Source organism: Mauremys reevesii, linkage group 6 (genome assembly GCF_016161935.1).
Source record: "Mauremys reevesii isolate NIE-2019 linkage group 6, ASM1616193v1, whole genome shotgun sequence".
Classification (NCBI taxonomy): Eukaryota; Metazoa; Chordata; order Testudines; family Geoemydidae; genus Mauremys; species Mauremys reevesii.
Window position 1 is genome coordinate 110628172 of NC_052628.1, and position 20814 is coordinate 110648985.

Here is a 20814-nt window from a genome sequence, read left to right on the forward strand (position 1 = left end):
GGCAATAAGGCAGCTCCCTCACTAAATCTGTATCCAACTGGGTTGCCTTTAGACAGTGAAAATAAAATCTCTCTTTTTTTAAAAAATGGGATACAGGTATTTTATTTTCAGCTGCATTTCATTTTTTTCCTATTTTTCCTCTCTAGGCTCTTTCCAATTGTCTCTCTCCTTATTACTCCTGTACTCTCTTGCCCAACCTGGCAATATGCCCTCTTTTAGTTCATCCATATGCTCTGATCAGCGTCCCAAGTCTTGCCTGCCAATTGCCCTTATTCTTTTCCCAAAGACCCACTTCTTCCTTGAAGGCCTTCCAGTGTTGATCTGCATGCCTTCATTGCCCAGGATACACAGTGTATCACTAAATTAGTGATAGACAGATAAATTATAATGAGACAAATAAGTGAAAGACAGACGGAAAAGTGATAGACACACAGCATTGAGGCAAAAAGCTTGGCAGGATTCCAAAGAAGATTAGGCACGTATCTGGATAACAAATGTAAAACAAGTAAACAAGAATGTCAGAAGGCATACCAACTTTCATGCTTTGGGGCCAACCTCTAACTAACCGGGGTTTGGAAGGAGATTTCCCTGGAACGCCAATTTTTCCATATCAGTCTTCTTCAGGACTTCATTTTCCTCTGAAACAGTTAGCACTTTTTGCATTCATGGAGCTCCATTTAAAAACCAACTATAAACCATCAGGAATCCATATCAAAGACAGTTTAACATGCAATAGGAACACAATTGTAAGGGATGAAAATGCTTTAAAAAAATGGGTAGGCTCGAGATATCTCCACAGGCTACAAAGATTAAAAACAAACAAACAAACAAAAACCACCACCCCCCCCTCAAAAACGCCCCCAAACCAAGAGTTAAGCTATTCATTCATTGGCCATACAGTGTTAGAGGGATAAGTTGTAGCCTTTTCAATGGACATAAATACAAATGTATCACTTTTCCCATGAATTTTTAAAATATAAAATTCTCTGCAGCTATTTCAGGCTAAATTAAATAAAAGGCAATTAACCCCTCTCCCCCGCTCCACAAAGTAAAGAAATAAATAAAAAACCCTAGAAAATAGCACAAAGCTACCAAAAAAAGCAGCCCTCCTCACCTCAAAAAAGTCTGCTATGGTATTAGCCACCATCCATCTTACAAAGAAGTGGTTAACCTACATTCATTCCTGCAGTTTATTAGCACCAGCTATAGCTTAATCCTTTTCAGATTTTAAGACTAAAACTTAAAAAGGCTTTTACTTTCCTCACTTAATCCACAAATTTGAAGGCTGGTGCTCTCAGTTGGTCATTGTGTCCCATAACCTGCAAAACAACCTTCCTGACCTTAAACTTCAGTTTTAGTTTAAAGGCTGTAAAATGATTGCAAGGTGTTTCTGCTTAGATAGAAATTTGTTTCATAGGCTCACAGTGATTTGACAGCAAATGGGGATTGGCACTGTTAAGCTCTGCGTCCATGAAAGGCTTGAAACGAGCACTCCATGACAATAAGATAGGAACCTCAGATCCAAAAATTCCAAGGAATGCAAATCTTATTAAATGAAAATTACGATGGGTAGCATTTGACAATTACCCCCACACCAGAATAAAGGAGGTGTGTTCATACAGGGGACCTTGGAATTGTCTGATGCAAGGCACATGTTTGTGAATACAATAAGCACTTCTCCACGGTGCAAGAGCTACCTGTGCGTTCCCCACTTTCTGATTAACGCTGAGTCTCCATAGCAGTCAGAGAGAGTGAGGGAGAGATAAACCGGCTTATCAAATACTCTTGTCCTGGTGCACTGACATCTCTTCCCATGCACGAGAGGAACTGAAGTGCATGGATGTGTGTGTGTTAATACAAGCTATTATACATACCTCTGCACTGTACATGATTATGCAGCAGTAGGAATGGCTGCATAATTCCTGCTATTTGCAAAATGACTGCATAAATCGCTAATGGGGTGGACTGAGGCTTAGTGGAGAGGGCCAGTTGGCAGCCAATGAATCCCCAGAAACGGCAGACGAGGAAGGGGAGGCTTTTGGAAGAAGACTATGCCTCACAGAATCCTTTTAAAGCAGAACCCCTTCTTTGACAGCAGGGTGTGCTCCAGCTACAGAACTCCAAAGGGGCTCTTAGACGTCAGGAAGGAGGCCAGACCAGGCAGGCAACTCTCTTTAGGGGCTCTATAGGTAGGGATGCACCCGCTCTGCCAAGTTCATCAAAGCCCTGCCAGCTCCAGTCCCCCCGTTCCCGGCTTAGTTTTAACTCTAAAAGCCACTGAGCTGCAGCCCCCTCCTTCCCAGGCCTCCCCACATTCCAGGGCTAATTCTCAGAATATTCCCATTTCCTTACAACTGCTGCTGTACTCCCAATAGAAAAGAAGGGGAGCTTAGAGTCAACTTGTGGTTGCAGACCATTGTGGAGGTTTTAGGCTGTGGTAGGCTGGCCGGTGGTGGGGAAGGAGGTTTTGTGGCAGCTGGCTGCTGCTTCTTTATTGTGCTAGGCCCGGCTGCAGAATTCTAGGGGCTTTGGCGTTTAATTTAGGTCTAGGGTGACCAGATGTCCCAATTTTCTAGGGACAGTCCCGATATTTGGGGCTTTTTCTTTATATAGATGCCCACCCCCATCCAGATTTTTCACACTTGCTATCTGGTCACCCTATTTAGGTCAAATGTGGCATAACATGCATATCTTGCTAAGACACAGCTACACAGGGACACTGGTTGCTTGTGTTTCATTTTGTCTGGGCTGTATTTATTTAGAATGGCTTTAGACAGAAAGCCATTTGAACTTCCTCAATTTGTTCCTTGAAGCAGCTGCAGCACAACAAATGCATATTTTGAAGGCCATGCTACGACCTCTTTATGCAGATCCTGGGCCAGATTCACTAGCGTGTTATGTCAACCTACGCTAGCAGAAATCCTGGTAATCTCTGCTAGGGGGACCTCCAGTGGGGATGAGTGGGTTGCAGTAGCATAAACTCTACTTAAGAGCTGCATGTGTGGGGAGAGGCATTAGGGGCAGTGCTGCCAGGGCAGCTGGAGTGTCCACAGATTCTTCATCTGTCTGAGGCAGCACTCACTGCTAGAGCTCCTATGATGCTCTGCTGAGTTTAAATCTAGTCCTCCCTCTGCCTTTTTTATCAAAGCCCACTGGAGGGTAACAGCAGCTGCCCCTGTCCTCTACAGGAATGGACTTCCCCTCAGGAGGGCAGGTTACTGCTAGGGCAGGAAAGGATCATTTTCACCTTTTTGCACCAGCTTTGCTGAATCTAGCCCCATGTCTGACAGAATTAAATTAACCTGCTTTGTTGCAGCTCTGGAGAAATCCCAAAGAAAATCAGCAGGCTGTTGGAATGATTGCAATTACAATTGCAGCTTACACGTTGGCACAAAGATACATGAAAACAGCTCGTGTGAATGTTTTTCACAAAGATCAGGACTATTTGGGAGTATACAAGCTGTGTATGTGTGTGAGACGCACCCCATCCATAAAGAATCCCTGGGATTTTCAAAAGCCTAAACCCTTCTCTCCCTTCCCTTTCTGCAACAGTCCATATCAACCTTGCTTTCTCCCTCAAACAAGTGGCAAGTAGAAAATGATCTCCTACTTTAGATGAGTAAGGAAAAATTCTAACATAACCTGTCTTTGAGCTTTTAGCACAAGAGATAAGAATGTTGTTCACATTCTGTGCTTGGAACAAATGCTTTATCTCCCAAATCACCCTGCGTATACTCACCTTTTCATAGCATTTTCAGGATGACCAGTTATGATAACAGAAATCATAGAAATTAAAGACAGAAAAAGGCCTGTTACTGGAAGTCACCATCCCTCCAGATGGGCTAGGATGTTTCTGTCTCTTTTTCTGTGATTATATCAATCTTACCAAGTTTATAACGATAATGACTTGCATTTATACAAAGCTTTCATTCAAAAGGAGCTCAAAGTTCTTTAGTAACTTTGAATATGGATTCATAGACTATGACCTCAGTCCTGTACTGAGCCCCCTTCAGTGGGCTTGTAAAAGGGCACCCAGGGCCAATCAGAGCAGGGGGTCGGGGGAGGGGGGCGGCATTTGGCCTGGGCTTCAAGCTCAAAGTGGGCCTCAGATTTAGACACTTGTTAATTTTTTTGCATTTGATAAGGTTTGCAACTTGTTTTTATGCGCATCCCTATCGGACCAAAATGTGACACACTCTCAGCTTAGAGCTGCAAATTTAAGCAAATAAGAACATAAGAAAGGCCGTACCGGGTCAGACCAAAGGTCCATCTAGCCCAGTATCTGTCTACCAACAGTGGCCAATGCCAGGTGCCCATGAGGGAGTGAACCTAACAGGCAATGATCAAGTGATCTCTCTCCTGCCATCCATCTCCATCCTCTGACGAACAGAGGCTAGGGACACCATTCTTACCCATCCTGGCTAATAGCCATTTATGGACTTAGCCACCATGAATTTATCCAGTCCCCTTTTAAACATTGTTATAGTCCTAGCCTTCACAACCTCCTCAGGTAAGGAGTTCCACAAGTTGACTGTGCGATTTGGTAAAAGACATACATTTTTTGTTAACGGATATAGATTTTGTCATAGTAAAGAGCTTAAAATGTTCATAAATATTAATAAAAATATATCGGTTCTGATGGCACAAGATTAGACCGTGATGAACGTGTCCTCTCAGATCAGCTAATTATATAAACAAACCACTACTGATGGTTGGTGCTGGATCAAGTGTGTGTGTGTGTGGAAAGTTAGAGAATTGTTACATTTTAGTGTCTTTACAGTTTTACATCTAATTGACTAAGCAATTATTTATGTGTGAGAATTCCTCATTATTATCTTCATAAGGGAGCTAAAAGAGGTGATTGGTTGGTTGGTTGAGCCCTAGCTTGGTTGCTTGGCCATCATCATAGGCTTTCATAGTCTATAGGCCCAGAGTAAGGGTGAAAATTTGTGAGGACAATCTCGTACAGTGAGTTTCGTGAGGACACATGCTTGAAATTTGTGGACGTTATCCCTCTGCATTCATTTCTGTGTTTACTATATATGTCATCCCTTTGTCTTCAGCTCAGCCTCTTATATTATACCTTGCGTGCTTGAGTTTTGATTCAGTGATGAGGATAATTGTCTGTTTTATTTTGTGTTCTTAATTAGTATTCCTTCATTTTAAGTCTTTTCATCATTTGTGTACCATTCAGCAATTGTGTAGATGTTTACAGTAGAAGATTTCAAGTGTAGATAAGCTACTTATTTACAGCAGTATTTTTCAAGTGTGGATAGGCTACAGATTGACCAGCTAGATCACTATGAAGAGGAGATTTGAAAGTGGTGCAAACAAGAGACGGCAAAAACAGCAGCAGCTAAGAGCTCAAAGCCAATAACTTCATTTCTCAAACCACTGAAAAACACACCTTACCAACAAACAATGCTACAGATAATGAAAATGCCGCAACTGCAACAGGTGATATTTCAATGCCAATAGCTGAACATGAGGACAGTAGTCAAGAAGGAGATGTGTCAATAGTAACAGATGCAGCAGAAGATCCTGGGTATGATCAAGAAACTCAACAGCAACAGGAAGATGTAGATCTTATGCAGCAAAAGCAATTCATGAGTACTACAGGTTTGACTGTGACTGACACTGGAATTATTGACAAAAGCAATGCTGCCCAAATGCAATCTTTTCTTCAAATTAGTTGTTTTGAAATTCCAAGCAACATTCCACAAGATGCTAATAATCATGCTTTCCCTACTCGTCTGCTGACAAAAACTTTTCCAAATGGTGAGACCTACACAAGAGACTGGTTATGCTGGAATACAGAAAAAACAATCTCTATACTGTGCACCCAGCTTCATTTTGAACAAAAGTGCTGCAAATGCATCAGTTCTCTCTGATCAATCAGGATGGAGCATCAACAGAGGTTGGAAGAAGTTGAAAGACCGAATACCATCACATGAGAGTTCAACATCACACAAAGAAAAAACTATGTAGCATGGAAATCAGCCAGTAGGGCACCATCAGCAGAAAGTTCAGTTGAGAATTTACTCCTGACTGAACTCTCTACAGAAACTAATAATTGGAAAAACCTTCTTGAGCACATCCTGAATATCATCCTTTTTCTTTCTGAGCGGGGATTGGCTCTCTTTGGTTCCAGTCAATGTATTGGTGATCGTGCAAATGGAAACTTTCTAGGCATATTTGAGCTCCTCAGCAAATATGACCCACTTTTATCAGAGCATGTTAAACATGTTAGAGAATCGCAAGAGAGTCAAAAGTGTGTGCAAGTCCATTAGCTCTCCAGACACATACAAAATGAGTTTATTAAGCTATGTGGGTCATTCGTACAAACAACAATTCTTGATGAGATTCGAAATCAAGTATTTTTCCATAATTGTTGATGCCACTCCAGATTGTTCTCACAAGGAACAGACTACTATGGTTATTCAATATGTTAAGATTGTAGACAGCTCAAAATTTTCAATTGAAGAAAAAGCAGCAAAGAGTCCTGTGGCACCTTATAGACTAACAGATGTGTTGGAGCATGAGCTTTCGTGGGTGAATACACGACGAAGTGGGTATTCACCCACGAAAGCTCATGCTCCAATACGTCTGTTAGTCTATAAGGTGCCACAGAACTCTTTGCTAATTGAAGAAAGGTTTACTTTGTTTGATAAGTTCACGAGAAAAACTGGAAAAGGAATTGCTGCTCAAGTATTAGCAATTCTAGAAGGTTTTAAGTTAGATTTTCAAGTCTGCATTGGTCAAGCCTATGACAATGGATCTAATGTGGCTGGGAAGTACAAAGGTGTACAAGCACTTCTGCTTGAGCATAATTCAACTGTATTTTCTCCAGCTGTGGAAACCACACACTAAACCTGGTAGGTGTTGACTGTGCTGAATCATGTAAGGAGGCAATTACTTACTTTGGAACTGTTCAGCAAATGTACAGTCTCTTCAGTAGCAGTCCACAAAGGTGGGAAATTCTGTAGCAATATCTTCCTGTTTCACTGCATGGGATGTCCAAAACTAGATGGTCTGCACGGATTGATGGTGTTCAACCAGTTGCGCAGCATTTGAATTAAGTGAGAATGGCTTTAAATGAACTTGAATCTCTCACTGCGCGGGCTCAAACTGAACTTCAGTCTATTCAGAAGCACATATCCAAATCTGAATGCATTCTGATGTCATCTTCGTGGATGAAGCTACTTACAATGATCTACCAAACTAATCTGGTAATTGAAGCACACAGTGCTACCCTTGATGTTGAGAGGGATAACATTGAAAGTCTTATCAATGACATTCAACAGATTTGTAAAATGCAGCAACTTATGGAGTGATATGTGGCAGCTCTTTAACACCATGCAACAATACTGCATACCAGTTTTGAATAGAACAGGAAGGGAAAAGTAACTCCATTGGAAACTACAGGAGGACTTTCAGGGAAGGAGAAATATAATTACCCAGGCTGGAATTTTGCCAGAAGACTGGGAAAATACTGCTACTCTTGCTAACTCGCCCTGAGATTTTATAAGTGGGTAGAACATTGGCCATGTGTCTCACTTGAAAGATGCACAATACAACAAATAATCCTTTCTAGACATACATATTTATACAATAAATACACATTCCAATTTGCTTTCAAGCCACAAAGAACAAAATAAGCTTCAACTAACTAGTGTTTGCCACAGTCCTATGAAAATGCATTTATTGTGTGATGCTGCCTATAGGTTCCTGTACAAATTATGGAGAATAAGGGAAATATCTGTATTATCTTTTATAAATATGATGTGCACCTCAGTTTGCCTGTTTGGTATTATCCTACCTAAGTGCATAGAGTTAAATCAAAGGAGGCTATAAGGGGGAGAAATCAAACTGGAAATTAAACAATGACAAAGACAAAGTACTACCATATAGAATGCCAAAGGTCCTTTGGGAAAACAGTGGGGAAGCTATTAACTGGGGAATACCCCCAGCCTGGCTCCAACTAGGGTAACAAAGTTTATTCTTCCCAGGTGAAACCTAGAGTCACGGGAGATACTAAAACTTTAAAAATCTTAACCTAAGCAGGAAGTTCAGTGGTCAGCAGCAGAAGCTGGAAGAGAACATAATGGAGGTGAATGGGCTGAATGGAACTTACCAAAGCTTTCAAGTTTGGGTAAAGAGAAATATGCATATAGGCCTTTATTATTTTAATCCTCATCTCTGACTGCTATCTACCTTTGGGTGAATGAAGAAAAAAAGGCTTTCTTTTGATGAAGCTGGTTTTGAATCAGCTTCATCAGCTGTGGGCTGCACGTTCTTACAAAACAGGGCTTACAAATGCCAAACACAGTTGGTCCTGTCATGTTAACACAGTTGGGAAGCAAGGCGTCTGCAGCTCAGAGATCCAGTCCCGGGGTGGTTAAATTGTGGGGTCCACCTTTGAGGGAATGCAGGAAGTCAGGGCTGTCACCTGAGAGGTGCACTCAAAAGGGACTAAAAGGGGTCTAAAGGGCAGCTTGCCCTGTAACTGTGACAAAACTATAACCCTTTAAAGTTTAAAAAACAAAAATCTGCATAACTGGATCTATTTGTTCTCGCTTTTTATATCTTATGCTAAGTTTACTAAGATTGTTCCATACCATTTATTTGACTGGCTTTCTGATTGGGAAGCTTCTTAATTTTATGTACTGTGACAAGACCTTGGTTAAAAGTTGTCTACATCAGTATGCTCACACCCTAGCACATATAAAACATTTATAATTCTTGATGCAATGAGTCTAAATATCTTCAGTGAATTACAGTCTGATATGACACTAGCAAAGAGCATCAAACCAACACAATACGTGAGCACTCACTCACGATCCAGCAGAACTAGAAACAGGGGCCAGATCACTGGATCCGAATGAACTGTGCTGAATGTAGGATTTAGTGCAGGAGGCAGGCAAATGGGATTTAAAACTGCCATTGCACTCTCCCAAATCCTGGGGACAGCCATAGACTTGTTAATCCCCCTCTAAGGCATAAATTAGAGCAACCTCAGAACTACTTGAACCTATACCAACTGGCAATGACCTACAAGGCACTGCAGCTACTCCTCTGACAAACCAGCTCCCTCCCCTCCCAGCATGCCCTCTACACTGGGGAAATCCCCAGCCACCCTTTAAGATCATTCGTTTGGTGCAAAGAGGCCAGGGCAGAGGGACAACAATCAGGTTTATGAAACTCATTCCACTGGACAAGGGAGGGCAGATTCCTAGCTTTCTGCTGGGTCACACAGCACTTGTTTTTAGCCCTGAACAAACCTGGGACACTGGACTGTAAGAATGAGATATAATTATGCATGTAAAAGTTAATTTAGAAGGCTTTCAAAAATGTATTTTATATATATTTGTCTTTTCCTCTGAGACCTAGATGGACTTATGTTAACTTATACCCCAGTTCAGCAAAGCTCTTAAGCACACCTGTAAGTGTTTTGCTGAATATGCATAGCACATGCTTGAGAACTCTGCTGAATCAGTGACTAAGGGCATGGCTACACTTGTGAGTGAGAGCGCATTAAAGCAAGCCCGGGCACTCTAACTCATGACGTGTCCACACTGGCAAGGCACGTAGAGCGCTCTGACTCCAGGGCCAGAGCGCTCCTGGTACTCCACCTCGGCGAGTGGAATAACGTTTGATGCACACGCTCCCCCTGCAGCCCTTGTCCCAAAACTCTTTCCCTTGTGCCCCTATGTCACCTTTAACCCACTTTCCCCAACATCCGGGTTCTTATCACCACCAGCTGTCTCCAACAGCTGTAGCTTCACCACCCACCCCTGAAAACTATGACCCTTACCCACTGCACTCAACCCCCATCACCATGCAGTATAGCCATCCTGACGTGCAGCACTCATTGCACAGCACTCCCGACAGGAAGGCTGAGTATGATAACAGAACATACACAAATCTGTGATTGTACTGTTCCCCACTCCCCCTTTGCCCTTTCTGTTTCCAAAGCAGTTGTGTTTCTTTTCAATAAATGGATTTTTTGGCTGTGAAAACATTCTTTATTGTTGCATAAAGTAAAAGATACCTTAGCCCAGGAAAGCAACAGGCACTGCAAATCAGCATAGTAAACACAGGTTCCTACTAACATTGAAACCACTGCATTTCACTCCTGTGCAGGGCACCAGACATTACTGGTGGCTTTCAGCCTCAAATTGCTCCCTCAAGGCATCCCTAATCCTTGCAGCCCCGCGCTGGGCCCCTCTAATAGCCCTGCTCTCTGGCTGTTCAAATTCAGCCTCCAGGTGTTGAACCTCCGAGGTCCATGCCTGAGTGAAGCTTTCACCTTTCCCTTCACAAATACTATGGAGGGTACAGCATGCGGATATAACCATGGGGATGCTGTCATTGGCCAGGTCCAGCTTCCCATACTGAGAGTGCCAGCGGCCCTTTAAAACGGCCAAAAGCACACTCCACAGCCATTCTGCACTGGCTCAGCCTGTTGTTGAACTGCTCCTTGAGCCTGTTTCATGAGCCATGGCATTAAAGGGTAGGCAGGGTCTCCAAGGATCACAATGGGCATATCGACTTCACCTATGGTGATCTTCTGGTCTGGGAAAAAAGTCCCGGCTTGCAGCTTCCTGAACAGGCCAGTGTTCTGAAAGATACGTGCATCATGCACCTTTCTGGGCCAGTCTGCATTAATGTCAATGAAAAGCCCATGGTGATCCACAAGCACCTGGAGAACCACAGAGAAATACCCCTTCTGATTAACATACTCGGAGGCTAGGTGGGCTGGTGCCAGAATTGGATTATGCGTCCCATCTATTGCCCCTCCACAGTTAGGGAAACCCATTTGTGCAAAGCCAGCCACAATGTCATGCACGTTACCCAGAGTCATGGTTCTTCTGAGCAGGATGTGATTAATGGCCCTGCAAACTTGCATCAACATGATTCCAACCGTGGACTTTCCCATTCCAAACTGGCTAGCGACCGATCGGTAGCAGTCTGGAATTGCCAGCATCCAGAATGCAATAGCCACCCGCTTCTCCACCAGCAGGGCAGCTCTCAATCTCGTGTCCTTGCGCTGCAGGGTGGGGGCGAGCTCAGCACACAGTCCCATGAAAATGGCTTTTCTCATCTGAAAGTTCTGCAGCCACTGCTCATCATCGCAGACTTGCATGATGATGTGATCCCACCACTCAGTGCTTCTTTCTCGAGCCCCAAAGCAGTGTTCCATGGTGGTGAGCATGTCCATGAATGCCACAAGCAATCTCATGTCATATGCGTTATTCAAGCCGATATCATTGCCTGACTTCTCACTGTCAGTTTGGATCTTAAGGAGTAACTCAACTGCCAAATGTGACATGCTGGCGAGACTCATCAGCATATTCCTCAGCAGTTCGGTCTCCATTCCCACAAACCGAAAGGGAAGACAGAGCACGCAGCACAAAAAACATTGAAAGATGGCGCCAAATGTGGACTGAAGCAGAGGTATTGCTGGGATGTGAACCGATGCATAACGGGGCATTGGGACAGGACCTAGAATGCCCTGCACTCCCCGCCCCCTTCCACAAGCCACAGGGCCAGAATGGGAAGAGGTGCTCTGTGGGATAGCTGCCCATAATGCACTGCTCCCAATGCCGCTGCAAGTGCCACAAATGTGGCCATGCCAGTGCGCTTGCAGCTGTCAGTGTGGACAGACTGCAGTGCTTTCCCTACTGCGCTCTCCAAAGGCTGGTTTAACTCAAAGCACTCTATGTCTGCAAGTGTAGCCATGCCCTAAGACACCTGATCTCACTGGTGGAGGAATAAGGGGGGAAAAGCTACAATAAAATAAGTTTACACAGCTATCATTTCTAAAATATATTTTTCTGCAAAATATGCGCATGTCCAGAACATACAGTTGTGAGGTGTAATACCAAGTTTTCATTGGCAATTTTTTAGCATTACTTACAAAATTTAATTGCAGCCTTTGCATTCATGGGTATTGATGTTATCCCAAATGCAATAAAATGTTTATATGACACCATCCTTGTTATTCCCTCTCTCTCTAAATATATTCAGGGTCAGGAGAACAGACAGATATGCATAGAATTTCAATTAAAAAAAATTAAATCTTAACAGCCTTGTACTCATGAAAAACCCCACAAAACCATCCGTCAAGAATGCTTGAAGGAGGAAAGCATTTTAGTCAAGAAAAATGGAAGTTTCATGCTTCCAAGGAGATATTGATTAAAACTACGGATACCTTGACAGCATCATTTTAATAAAGCCAGCTAATTCTTCTCCCTTAGTTTTATGTTGTGCCTTCAAAGGCCGTCTAATATTACAATGAGTTTTAATAGGTTTTTCCCCACACATATTAATGGTGTTCCAAAACAACTAGGTAATTAGTCAGCTAAATGCAACATAGTAACTGTAAAAAGGGAAACAATTACCAACTACAATGGTTGCCTTTCATTAAGGATGCAGTAATGATACAGAATTTGGAGGAATATGCATCCCTTTGTTCCAGAATCCATCTTGTTTATCGTGTTCCACTAATACATGAAGCTATGTTGTCAAAAACCACTTTGGATGGCAGTTTTTAAAGCAAAAGTCTGCCCTTTATGTTTTAAAAAGGTTATGTGTATTTTCATTTTAATTGGTCTGCACTGGAATCTTTATTGTGGTTTAAATATTATAATTTTGATCTCGCCCTAAAATGGAATATTCTCTCCACACACTCAGCAATGAAGAGTGGTACTTTGCAAGTTTGGATTCACCTTTGCAAATTAGATAATTTGGTTTATGTTACCGATAGCTTTTTATGGTTAACAGCAATAGCAAAGACAAAAGGCTTATGCACTAAGTTTGATGGTATTCCCACCATGCATTTTACTGGCATGTTATAGAATATTACATAAATTCCAGTGGAGACCTTAATCCTAACCAGTCACATAGGGTCTCAGCCCCATCACAAAACAGCTGATAACATTAGTGACAGCACTGCTGATGGAGTTCCCACTCATCTGGTACCTGGTGGACCTTAATCACTACCTCTGTTCCTTCCCTTTCTATCCACAGCCCAATGCCATGTGCTAACAGGGTGCTCTGTCATAGATTTCTTCCTATGGGCGCTCCCATTCCGGCTTCATTTTTTCCCACTTCTTTTATGCCTCTTACCTTATGTACATCCAAGCAGCCTTTGCACAGGCTTAGCACCACAGGAGAGAGGGTTATAGTGGCTGTGACCAAAGTCATCTCTCTTGCCCACCAATCAACTGTGTCACCCAATTCTTTAAATCCCTCCCCTCTTTATCCATTGCTGTGTGCATTCAAGCTCCTTGTCCTTGCTCTCAAGGCCCTTGATCATGCACCTTCTGAATGCATTTCCAATCTCAGGGGTTAACACGGGGAAAACTTTAGTGGGGTAATTCTCCCAAGCACAACCCAAACTCCGCCCACTCATGACACCATCATGCTCAGAAACCAGAGTGATGGGTCATGTCACCAGGATGGACACAGAGCAAGCACCTAGACAGAATAGAAGGTGACAACAAAACTGACAGCTGTCACTATGATGCTGTGTTGGGGTCCCACATTGGCCTGCCCACCATGGACCTGTCACTTCCTCAGAGCAAGAGTACTAAGGTGCTCCAAAGCTGCTCCAGGCAGAGAGCAAGGACTCTTCTGTATTGGCTGCACCAAGAGCCACTTGGGCCTGCTCCTCCTGTCCTCTCCAAAGGCAATTCCTCCTGCTACTTCCCCACCTTGGGGGGAAGGGACTCTAGAAACCATAGCCTCTGGCTATGGTGGTGCTCCCTCTGCTGGTGATGGGTGGTAAGACAGTTGCCTGAACTGGGGGATGGGGGTTATGCCCCAGTATCAGGAAGCAACAGTTTCAGTTTTTTTTGTGCAACTGGCTCTTATTGGTAAGCATGTCAACTGGGGCAGGGCAGAACATTGGATAACTCAGATAGGGGCTGGTATGGCATATGGGCACATGTAAGTCTAATGTGAGCACTGTTCAACCTCATCTCCTTTTGAGGCCCTGCCCCTTTTGTCTGAAACAATGAAATTACCCTTGAATCACCTTTTCTTGTCCTCTGGCACAAGCATATCTGGGCGGTCCCAGGTGCCTGGGATGTTTTCTCAATGCCTGTCCTTCTTGCCATCACCCTCTCCCCATTTGAACCCCTCCTAAAGGCTCGTTTCTGCCTGGAAGGGAACAAGTTAAATTAGTAGTAATAATCCCCTCCCCTAAGGACAGAAAAGACAAATTCCTTTTGCCCACAGAGCATCTGAAATCAGTCATGACTTGACCTTATTTTTGTAATTTTGACTGACCCTGATCCATGTGTTGTGTCCTGTTTAAATTCTAGATTGTAAGATCGCTGGGGCTGGGATCTGCCGAGCTATATATGTTGTGAGGCACCTACCCTAACTGTGCACATGGTACAAATAAAAGGAACAACAATAGAACACAGTCTCACTCACAGGTGAGGAAGGAGCTGGATGGGAGATCCTGCAGTTTCTGTCTTGCATAGAGCACTATATAAGGTCTCATGGCTGAGGCTGTATGAGAACTAATACGCAATATTGCATGAATAGTCCAGAGCCTGTGCTCACATTGGTGAGCCACCTATTCAGACTATCTACAAGGTGGACGTTGTGCTACCTGCTCATCCTCGCCCTGATGCCAGGTTTAATACTGTGCAGACTGCAGTTTCTGGAAGGACTGACTCATCAGATGCCGTATTGTTTGGAACTGCTGTTGCAAGCGTGGAAGTCTTCAACCGCTGCCATTACAATTTTAGTTTCCGAAGTGTTACCTTCCATGGGCTCCTTCCAAAAATTAAAGCTTAGCACAGATATTTGGCCCACAAAAAAGAAAGCAGCGTTGTGCTTGTAAAAAGCAAACAGGCTGAGAACATTGCATTACTACCCGCATGGCTCTACCATAAACTGACCAAATGGCCTAGTTTATTTCAATACATGTTCTTTGCAATTCACAGTAGAATACTGTCCTTCCCCCCCATCTAAGGGACATGGCATTCACACAGGAATGGTATTATTAGTTGTAAGGCCATAACAGCCCATTATTTTATGATCACTTAGACACTTACACTGAAATCTCTGCAAGCTAAAGGATATGCAGATTAATGCCTCTTATGCTCACAGTCAGCCCCGCATGTCAAATCAATGTACTTATTTATAAGTATTTCACTTTTAACACATACTGTATTGCAGTTAAATAATACCCAGTTTGCTGAGTAAATGCTACATTTGTTTTTCTATTGATTCTGCTTCCAAAGTGCCCTGAGATTACTCTGCTGAGAACAGAATATACATACCTATTATGATGATCAAAGCTGACTACAGTTAAATTATATTTACCCTGATCACTTACTCTGTGTGCACGCGTGCGTGTGTTTTCCCTAAATTTCTCAGCATGTTCTTGCCTTGACACATGATGGGGACTTTCAAGTTTTAACATTTTAGTTTAACTTGTGTGTTATCAATAATGTGGCATCCAAGGCTCCCTTTTATGGCTAGTAGTTATATTCTTTGAGTCCCAAGAAACCACCAGTTGAAAAGATGTGCTGACCTACGTACACCTTCTGAACTTCTAAAGAAAGGTAGAACAGTAAATGAAATAAATAAATAATAATGAGTGACAAAGGAAAACAAAAAAAAACCTGACCTCTGTAGCTCACTGAACTCCATGATTATATTATTAGCCTCTGTTGTCAAAAATGCTTCTCTGTCTCCTGGGATTGTACCAAGTTTTTTGTGGGGGGGTCTGTAAAACCAAAGGTAACTAGCAAAAGATGGATGGGGCTGAAGTCTACTATTTATCTACAGAACGAGTTCCAGAGTCAGCAAGAACAGTGCAAGCCTCCCTATGCAACTCTGCTTCAAGTTTTTCACCAATGACCTGCCTGATGAAACCATCTCTAGGACTGAATGGCTGGTTGTCTCCATACCAGCCCATTCTTTTAAAGGGACACACCAATATCCAACCTCTTGTTTTAATCAGTGACAACATCAAAGGCTTTAAGCTGGCGCAGTCCAAGCAGGGAAGGGAGGGCTCAAGAGGCATGTTAGCTGAATGTAGCACAAAGGGGAGTCCTGCTGTGTCACATGCAGAATTGGACACCGACTTTACAAGATGCATCATGCAAGATGGTGGGCTTTGCCTGGAGAAAAGTACACCACATAGAAAACTAACATGTTTTGTTATTTAAAACCATTTCCAACAAAAGCCCCTCTGAATAAACAAGAAAAAGGAAGAAGAAGATTTGGATCATTTCATAATCCATGCCCTTATTGGCAACTCATTAATAATGATAATGATCATCTCAGCATTATGACATCCAAACTTTTATCATCATCTACAGGATCGGAAAAAGTAGCTGATTGCTGCACATCTGCAAACTTATCCCAATGCATACACAATGCCCTCAGGCAATGTTAGAGAAATTTGTTGCTGAGAGCCAATAATAGTATGATGCCTTGCTTAATTTACTTGAATCATCTATGTGGGAGTGGAACTATGGGTGTGTAACTGTTTGCAGGAGAGGACCCTAAATACTGTTTTATAAAACAAGAGTCTAACAATGTTACCAGTTGACTGTGGATTTCATTCAACTGAACCTGTTTAGGTCAATCCTGACTCTGTGTACTGGGTGAAGTTATCTGTAGTATCTACTGTGCATGCTTCCATTTGCCCACACGTAACTGAATATGAAACAAGTTACTACTAATACATTACTGACAATCCTCTCTCTCACTCAAAGCACAGTACCGTGGTCACCATTAAAGTGGTAGTAATTGCCAGGATACCACAATAGTATCTGAGATACTAGTTTTCCCCATATACTTTGGGTAGAAATGACTGTGGCAAGTGTGCAGGTTCAAAAATCTGGAGGTTATATGCAAATAACCCAAATATCCTGCTTTGCATATTTGATTAATATGTGATGCCTTATTTACATAAGTGACAGCAAAGGTCCTGACTGCCAGAAATTAAGACTGACAAGGGTGCAGCTGTAACAAGCTTTAGTAACATCAGACTTGCCACACTCCTGGTTGGCTCCGGCTTCTCCATATCTTGATATCCCAATACCTGGCAACTACAACATTGCCAAATCTCAGGATTTTATTGAGAGTCTCATAATTTTTGGTGTCTTTCTAAAAGCCCCAACTCTAGGAATTTTTTGATCAAGAGAATTTCAGCTTTCATTTTCAATAAACAAATAGATACAATTTCTAGCCCTCATGGTTATAGAGCAAAGCTTGGAAAGGGTTAGCAATATTGATTAATTTTCAAGGGTTTGCAGAATCAGGTCAGCAAAAGGCCTAAGGCTCACTTAAGTCCTCAAAGTGGGACTGAAATGATGCATAAGCTTTCTGTTAATTCTCTACACGAGTGAATTTCACTGAAGTGGGATAAATTTTACTGTGATACTGTTTGAAGCTGAGTTTCAACAATTCCTAGTTATGTATAAGGAGGAGTTGCCAAGGTTACACCAATTGCCAAGAAAACGCATGACAGAATGAGCTAAGTCCTCTGAAATTCCTTGAGTGTGTGCTCCTTGTAGAAATCCATGTGGGATCCTTAATACTGCATGAGCAGTTAGATTTGATTTGTCACCTGCGGCACGTAATTAACTTCACATTGCTATTTGTACTTTGACATTACTTGTGTGGCTATATTGGAGCTCTCCAGCTGTGAAAACTGCCCCATGTTTTTACCAAAGAAAGCAAAAAAACTGAACCAAGCAATACAACTAACTTTTTTACAAACTCATGGAAAACTGGACTTTAAAAAAAAACAAACTGATTTTTCGTCTTCAGGTCAGACGCAAGACTGTTTTTATCACTTGGGATCGAAAGTTTTATCTGGAAAATAAGATGCATAAGACTGTACTAAACCCAGGAATCAGTTTAATCACAAAATCTATGTGGCATACATTCATAAAGTGTTGAATACGAAGCATGGAAGGAAAAAAGCCAACATTCTTTGCTTGCATGTGGCCTAGACAAGAGCTGCTAACCAAAGACCTGTCTTGGCGGTGTTATTTTAAAGGTTTTTTGAAACCCTTAAACCAGCTCTTCAGACAGTATAAAGCAGCTGGGATCCAATTTGTCCACATGTTTTTGAAGTGGATACCCAAAATTGGACACACTACTCCAGCTGGGGCCTCAAACTATTAAGCATTGGGGAATCTTGGTCTCCATCAGCACATTGGGTGTGTATAATTTAGTCAGAGTGTCTGTCAGTTCACTAGGTTTGGGTTGTTTGTATCCAGACCCCAGAGAAATTTCAGCTTTATTGAAAGCACATCCTATTTTTCTTCCTCACTAAGAAAATCCAGTTTATATGACTCAGGATTCATGGTCATTCCAAATTCACGTTCTTCCCACTGAAGAAATTAAGTGCATTTTGTTTCCTCTCTGTCTGGATTTATACCCATTGAGAATCTAGCTTCTGAAGTCAGGTACCTCCACGAGGGTCCAGAGGAGGGCAAGAAAAATGATAGGTTTAGAAAACATGACCTATGTGAAAAGGTTGAAATAATTGGGCATGTTTAGTTTAGAGAGGAGAAGACTGAGGGGGCCATAGCAGTCAAATATATAAATGGTTGCTATAAAGAGGACAGTGATCAAATGTTCTCCATGTCCGCCAAGGGCAGGACAAGAGCTAACTGGCTTAGTTTGCAGCACAAGAGATTTATGAAAAACTTTCCAATGAAAGGATAGTTAAGCATTGGAGCAGGATACCTAGGGAGGTTGTTGAATCCGCATCACTGGAGGATTTTTTTTTTAGAACAGGCTAGACAAACATCTATCAGGAATGGTCTAGGTATATTTAATCCTCTAGCAGCACAAGAGGGGATGGACTATATGGCCTCTTGAGGTCTCTTTCAGCCCAACATTTCTCTGATTCTATAAGTGTAATTCTTTATAACATTAGCTTCTTGCTTCCTTGCCATTAATCCATGGCATGTCTGAACTACATTTTGGTGTTCTTTCTTTTTCAATAATTTGCCAATAAGATCTGACATTATTCCAAAACAAACCTTGTTAAACTACAGCTAAGGATGCTAAGCATAAAATTCAAGAGATGATGCACCATTGTATATATCCCTAAAGAAAAAAAAACCCTACAGATCAAAAGCTATGAAAGACACACGCTCAGGTTCAAACCAGGGCACTCTATGCAGTTCTCTTAGAGGAAAGCCAAAGGAAGAAAAGGTGCATGTTAGTCCTGGACTGTTGGGTACCACAAAAAGCTCCTACTTTGGACACTGGATGAAGCTGGAAAGCCACACACGTTCCAGCTGAGGTGGTAGTTATAGAAGAGAATTATTAATCTTAAACAAAGATCTTATTAATCTTAAATTGCTCTGCTCATTGTTATGTAATTATCAACATTTTACACAGACAATGAGAGATTAAACCAAATACAAGCTGCCATCATTCAAAAAAATGTTTACTAATTTTTTCATTGTTCATTTTTTTGGTTTAAAAGAAATGCATTGTTGAATCCTTAATTACAACCACAATGACTCACTGACAGATACACGTCATGAAAAGTCAGTCATATCCCTGAGGCAGGAAAGAATACGAAGTAGGTCAAACTATAGACTTCAGTTCTTATGAACATAACATATTTATCCTGCTTTGTGAGTAACCTAGCTATCCCTCTAGTGATAAAAAGCAGGGATACTGTCAAAGTTGCCAGATATGAACTGGAAAACCAGCGACCAAACCTCCCATCAGATCCATTCTTTACAAGTGCTTCTTTAGGCTTCTGATGAAGAACAAGGGGGAAAAAACACCAGAAAAATTCCACTGGAAAACTGTAAATTTGTATAAGCTGAAAGGTCCAATGGCGCTATGAAAGCAAAAAGCAATGCACTGAATCAGATCACTGTGTCACAATCCCATTCTCTCTTTATTTTGTTTTTCTATAACAAGAAAATTAAGAGTGAACTTAACAGTAGATTGACTGAAGAAGATATCTCCCCACAGACGAGATACAGCCATAGGCAGCAGCTGGGCAAATGTATCCTCCCCATCCTGTTAGTGCACCTCAACCCAGGTATGAAGAGAACACTTTATGGGAGAAAAAAATGGTTTGGTCTCCATGCCCCTTCAATCCTTGCCCTCTCTGTTGAGACTAACAATAGTGTGTCTTTGTGACAATGATTATTCTGATATAGACACCTGCCACAAAGCTCTAGACTAAAAACACCAAGTCATTTCACATGTAGGCCACTGGAAAATAGGAATCTAACTCAATGTGTTTTGTTTTGTTTGTTTTTTTACCATGTCTGCACTAGGGAACGTTAGCCAGTCTAAATCACATGGCAGTGAAAATGGATACCAAAGCCAGAAAACTATTTTCATTAGAATCTTACCAGTGCTGGAACTAAAGTGTGTGTGTGTGTGTGACTAAAATTCCTTAGCACAGGCAACCACAAAGTGTGTGTGCACACATGTGTACATATACTATGATGGATAAATGCCAGCAGGATTAAGGAAGGAGAGTGTGCGAATTGAGCAACCAACAAACAACAACAGAACAAGTTCTGAACTATAAAAATATTCTTTTGTAAATTGAGTAGAGGAGAAGAAACTCTCCATTGACTTTATGATCTCTCCAAAGTTTGTAAATCTGGGCCCGGATCCTGCATTGAAGCACGTGGGCAGACCTTTGCCCTGCACCAAGCCCCACTAAACTCCATATGGCTGTGCACAGAAGTTCAGAGTCAGCTGAAGGATTGGGGCACTGGCAATTGAGATTTCCTTTTAAATAAGCAGTTTGGTCAACAGGTGGTTACTTTCAAGCTCTCT

General features: G+C 42.0%; 1 protein-coding gene across 19 annotated transcripts in view; it reads right to left on the reverse strand.

Moving 5' to 3' along the window:
- LINGO2 (leucine rich repeat and Ig domain containing 2) overlaps window positions 1–20814 on the reverse strand; it is a 716716-nt gene that overhangs the window by 357382 nt on the left and 338520 nt on the right. The window contains exon 1 of one of the 19 annotated variants that reach the window (XM_039543524.1): window positions 1115–1181. The exons of 17 other annotated variants lie outside the window; for them this stretch is intronic. The gene's annotated coding sequence lies outside the window, so the exon portion shown is untranslated. Of the gene's footprint in view, window positions 1–566; window positions 631–1114; window positions 1182–20814 lie in introns of those variants that run through there. One more of the 19 variants, XM_039543523.1, reaches the window with a different exon arrangement.